At 41.6% G+C, this 6,000-nt stretch overlaps 1 protein-coding gene across 1 annotated transcript in view; it reads right to left on the bottom strand.

Moving 5' to 3' along the window:
* Positions 1 to 4,254, bottom strand: part of lifra (LIF receptor subunit alpha a) — a 33,331-nt gene extending 29,077 nt beyond the window's left edge. Inside the window, exon 1 of the mRNA XM_083643901.1 lies at positions 4,064 to 4,254. The gene's annotated coding sequence lies outside the window, so the exon portion shown is untranslated. The remainder of the gene's footprint in view (positions 1 to 4,063) is intronic.
* Between the last annotated feature and the right edge of the window lie 1,746 nt (positions 4,255 to 6,000).

The following is a 6,000-nucleotide window of genomic DNA, read 5'->3' as shown; positions in this document are numbered from 1 at the left end:
CTAACTGTTTATCCCTCTGCTAACTGAAAACTGAATAAACATACAGTGCAACGTGGTGGAAAAAGCATCTCCTGTAAGTCCACACAGGAATTCATAAAGAACATCTTGATAATAACCAGTTTACAACATTTTCTGTCCACTTGGAAATGTTGTAGCAGTGGGAGGCAGGGAGTCATTTAAATTCTGGGACCTGCGCTCACTCCTGGGCCCATTGCTCGTACCAAGTTCCAAGTTCCAAGATACAAATTCCACATACAGCTTGAAAATAGCTCTGGAGCCTAGTAGCCTACACACGGACAAACGTTGCAGTACTGTTCCTTCCTTCTATTTGCTTGCTTTGGGTGCACAATAACACCAACCGATTTTCAGTACGCAATCTCCTGATAGTGGGGGACATCTTACGACAGTTAGGAGCCTGCTACTGTTGTTTAATGAGTAGTAAAACACTGCAGCGCCTCTGATTAGTTTTGCAGTAGCTTTCTTCATCTGGCTAATCTAGCTGTTAACAACTCATTCTAAAATACCTTCACCTCCAGATTCAATTCAGACTGACTGTCTGGGCCTATTGGAAGCTGGTCCCCACATGAAAAGAAAAGCATGTTTTAATGGGGAAGATTACTTTTCCAATCCAGGCCCCCTGCAGGCTGGAAAGAGGTTTACAACCTCAAAATCTACAACCATGAGCTCTGAGAGAATCAAGCAAAGCAGGGGGGAAAGGGGGGGGGGGGGGGGGTGGACAGATTCTGGGAAATCTAACCAAGAAACTGATAGCTACAAAATGCACACAAACACGCCTGCAAATCAATACTTTGTTGCTCTTCTCTGGTCCCTGTCCTTGCAGCAATAAGTGTGACCACCACAGCCCACAGACAATACAAGACAGACAACACAGAGATAGTGCCGTTACTTCAATACCAAAGAGTAACCTACGCCCTACGCTGTATGCCTACAGTAGGCTAAACCTACGCCCTACGCTGTATGCCTACAGTAGGCCTACGCTGTATGCCTACAGTAGGCCTACGCTGTATGCCTACAGTAGGCCTACGCTGTATGCCTGCCTACAGTAGGCTAAACCTACGCCCTACGCTGTATGCCTACAGTAGGCCTACGCTGTATGCCTACAGTAGGCCCATTTGAGGGGAGAACAAACAAGCCTAGCCTACACACAGTGTCATCATTTGGAGCCGATCTCCTCTGTCCAGGCTGGACTTTGCCTCTGTTCTGTTTGGGCAAGTGGTGCTATTCTGCTCTACGGCCTTTTGGAGTGTGTGGCTATGGAATCCTACGCGCCTAGTAATTACTAATTAACTCAAACTATGGGCTGTGGGTTTTTCACTTGTTGTATGTTTTAAACATCCAAGGGCACTAAAATACTGGGCTAAACTAATTCAAAACATGTAACACACAATGCTTCCAATATATTAATGCAGGAATTGTGCTAAGAATATGAGCAGCTAGAGCATTAAGAAGAACTGTGTGTGTGTGTGTGTGTGTGTGTGTGTGTGTGCATGTGTTTGTGGGTGTGGCACTCCACACAAAAAACAATGTCATGTTTCTCTCTTCTGTCAACTCAAAGTACAACAGTGGAATGATAGAGCTACTCCACTAGAACCAAAACTGAGACAAAAATAGGGATGGACTCAGAGCCAAACCCCAAATTACTCCAAACTACCAGTGCTTGGAAAAAAAAGTACCGTATACGGAAGACACTGCAACACACATATTCAAAGGTTTTAGCACTATCTAATGAGTGAGTAATTTATACGTTTCAAATGACTGTTACTAGTATGCGCTCTGTACATTTTGTACATACTCTCAAGTGTTAGCGTTTACTTGTCCTAGAGGTGCTTAGTTTTGCTGACAACTCTGGGGAGAGAGAGACAGAGTGTGTGTGTGTGTGTGTGTGTGTGTGTGTGTGTGTGTGTGTGTGTGTGTGTGTGTGTGTGTGTGTGTGTGTGTGTGCGTGTGTGTGTTTTTCTCTCACTAAATGTGTGAGATGTCCTACTTGGGGCCAAATCCAGTCAAAAACGTGTGTGTCCCTCCCTACTCCCTAAGCCTACGCTCAACAACTCTGTCATTAGGCTGTCATACTATGACCACCAGAGCCAAAGCACTAGGCAGCCCAGTCTACCATATGTGTGGCGACATTTTGAAATTGGATCTGAAAGTAGCCGCTAATTATGCTTGACCTTTGAATGGGAGGAGAGAGAGCGGATGTTGGAGAGAGAATGAGTGAAAGACAGAGGAAGAGCGCGCGAGAAAGTGTGTGAAAGGGTGAGTGTGTGGATGTGAAGATAAGTCTCTGGCCTCCCCGGTGGAGAGAGGACATTCAGTCCTCAGTGACTGTAGCTTTTGGATCTTGACCAAACAGTGTTTCCTTCCTTCCCTTCTTTTCCTCATTGTGGATGACAAACCCTAACTGACTTTTAGATGTAAATCACAGAAGCGTCAGGAAGGGAGTTAAATAGACCAAACAAAAAAAACACACAAACTAGTCTGGTCACTGATCTCTAGTCTCTCAGCACAGACACAGCTAGCTGACTGCTCATAAAGAAAATACACCAACAGAGCTGCCTTTGTCCTGCCAGGTAGTCGGCTGGCTCTTCACGTCCATGCAACTTGTTTTTGTCTGACTAATGTTCTCAGTGTTTCCCCTACTGACACCATGACAATGTGTACCATGAAAACTAATCGTTGGACATATTATTCATACTTCCTTTGTACCGTCCGGTCAAATCACATCACTTATATTCATGATAATTCCAGGACACAGGACAAAATAAAATAGCACCTGTCCCTTAGTGCTGAAAGATTTACCCGGGGGAAATCTGAGTGTAACACATGATGCCACCGCCAATAACACCGTTTGACTTGCATGCAAATGTAGCATATTGCATGTAAACTTACAATACAGTAATAGCCTACAGAACAGAACAGCGGTATCAATAGGCAAAGCATCAACTGTCTTCAATACTCTTGCTATCCAGATGCAGACAGACAACTTATCAGTAATACATTACCAACCGATCAACTATAAGTAGATCTAAAATTATGAGTGACTACTAGCAGCACTACCACCCTGTCTGTGAAAATGTTGACCAAGGCTTGAACAAGAGGGATACAACTCTTCCTCTGTGCATGTAGACCATTAGGTCGGGTCGTCCTCCAATATATTTGCACACAACTAGGTGTAAAAATGAACATGGTCGTGACATTTTTAAAACACGCACAGAGAGAGAAACAGAGAAGTGAGCCAATAGCTGTATTATTCCAAATTAACGTAATGTTATTGCAGTGAGTGCCATACTACTAGTTCACATTACTGTAGTTTGTAATAATGATAATAATAATGTTGTTGTTGTTGTTGTTGCTGCTGCTGCGCATCTGTGTATATATATATTATATATATATACAGTATATATATATTATATATATATACAGTATATATATACATACACATACACATATACATATATACATATATATATATATATATATATATATATATATATATATATATATATATATACATATTAGCCTGTTGACACGAACATCACGATGATGAAAGACATCACGCATCACAATTCGCGTCCTATCATAGACTGTATATATATGCACAAATAACTTGCTATGCTGCTTGAAAATGTTTGCAAGTCTTTAGGTGATCATGTGTAATGTAGTTGTTTCTGCTTATTATACTTCAATTAAAACACGTGGTTGGTAAACAACAGATTCCCCAGCAGACATCCCCAAGTAGCCTCCATCATCTCACAGGACGGGCACTAGCACATTAGCAACTGGGACATCATGATGGATACAAATCATTCTGGTCACAGTGATGGTGGCAGACAGTCAGTCATCACATCCCGTTATAGATCATCACTATCCTCTGTATCTAATCAAGAGTGACATGTAGGCTGAGGTAGGCCATTTTCTCAACGTAGTTACATTAGCAGTAGCACCCCACCACATCAAATTCATGTTTGGAAAATTTCTGCTAGCTAACGTTAGCTGCCTACCGCTACTCTGTTATTATGGAGTTCAAACACAGCACCAAAATTACCTCTGATGTAGGCAGATCCTCTTCACCACAACTTCAGCTGTTTATTCATCAATTCGTCAACAAAAAAGACGAGTAAATAATTGTAACGACCCGACGCCTTCACGTTGTAGCCCAGTACCAGTGTGTGTACACAATTCCACTGAATCCTGAGGCCTGTACTACGAATGTTGTATTAGAAGATCCAGGATCTGTCCCTTGATCTGGTTTGTCTAAACCAGATCACCTCGATTGTAGTTAACTTGTACTACGAACGTCGATTGGCACTCGTTAACTCGAACCAGGTTTTTCTAATCAAGCTGACAGCGCGTGCACATGAAAATGCCCGTGCACTGGAGCTCGTGCCCGCAAAAGAGGCGTGGTTTTTAACAACTGCCAATCAGAGTGCAATATGGACTGCTCCAACTCCGACAGCGCCAGACACGCCTATTTCCTCATTGAATGAAACCGCAAATACAAATCTGCGTTTGATATTATTACTGTTCCCGAATGACTGTCTAAAGTGACCACTTTTATCCACACCAGTAATTTATTTGAAGAGCGGTTTCGTAGGCTATCTACAGCTCTCTATCTACAGTCTTTTGTGGAAGCAATGTGTAATCTATCTCAGTCCAAAATCCGTATGTAGCTATAGACCATTTAGGCTCAATGAATAATAATGATCCGTGTCTGTACTTTGTTCAGTATATTGTATTTCAATTTGTAACCGTCAAATAAAATAAAATAAAATAAAATAAAATCAATGTGTTTAGTCGCACTGATTGAATAATTCCTATAGGCTAATCAATAAAAAAAAGAATGATAATAAAATAAAATAAATGCTTCTGAACTGAATCGACACGGTATGTGCGGGCATAGATTTCATTTATAAAAAATAGTCTATTTTGTGGTCACATGGCTATTGTAATGTCAGCAGAGTCGCATATCTCCATATTTCATATAATGATGCTGGAAATATGAAGTTCAATCACATCATACAGGCCAAAAGCAACAGAGTTGCAGCTGCAAAATGCAGGAGTAGCCTAGATATGAATCATCTTAATATGGGACCGCCTGTGTGCAGGTGATCCCATATTAAATTGCTTAGATGTAGTAGGCTGTATGACCATTTCAATTCCAACCCAACGTCAGTCTCAGCTCCGTTGCGCACACGGCACCGTGCGCTTTGGAGACGTTTATGTAACCTTTTTATGCTGGTTTAGTGATATGTCTCCACTCACTATTCAGCTGCAATCGATCAGCGGGGTCAAACAACGTATCTAGGCTACTTGAGAGCACATAAATGAATATATAAAAACATATTCCAAAGTGGTAAGTAGGGCTTAATTAAAATGTAGCCTGCAACAAGTGCAAGGCTTTAGTCCTTGGTTAATTCAACATTACAATTCGTGCTCCTTCCTCGTCCAGAAAGGGGTTGGCCATTTTTCCAAACTGCTGATTTGATTGGTTCGTGGGCGGTGTATTTAAGGTCTAATCTTATCCTTGCAACTTAACCTGCTGCGGACCAGGTTAAGTGTGAAGCATAAGTTGCTATGGAAATATATGTCGGTAAGAAGTTAACTTGCTTTGTAGTACGGCCAAACCAGGTTTAAACCTGAAGTTACCTCGCTAAACCACTAATCTTGCTTTGTAGTACAGGCCCCAGGTCCAGAATAGTACGGGTCGGGAGGATTACTGGAAAAGGGCGGGGCTCAATCCAGGCCTGTGAATGACATTTAGTTTGACCAATGAGCCACTAGACTCTCGAGAGGCGGTTTTTTTACGACAGAGGGTGGGGTGGGAAAAATGGGTGAGATATCAGAGCAGTGAGATTAAACCTGTCTAAAAATAACAGAGATAGCTTTCTGAATTCTGACATTATTGCAAATAAAATGGAATGGCATATTTATTTCAAGTAAATTTCGCTAAAACGATTAATCATAAATAATTACAAAAAAATA

The sequence above is a fragment of the Poromitra crassiceps genome (assembly GCF_964638095.1).
Source record: "Poromitra crassiceps genome assembly, chromosome: 10".
Classification (NCBI taxonomy): domain Eukaryota; kingdom Metazoa; phylum Chordata; class Actinopteri; order Beryciformes; family Melamphaidae; genus Poromitra; species Poromitra crassiceps.
This window is presented reverse-complemented; position numbering and strand designations above follow the sequence as displayed.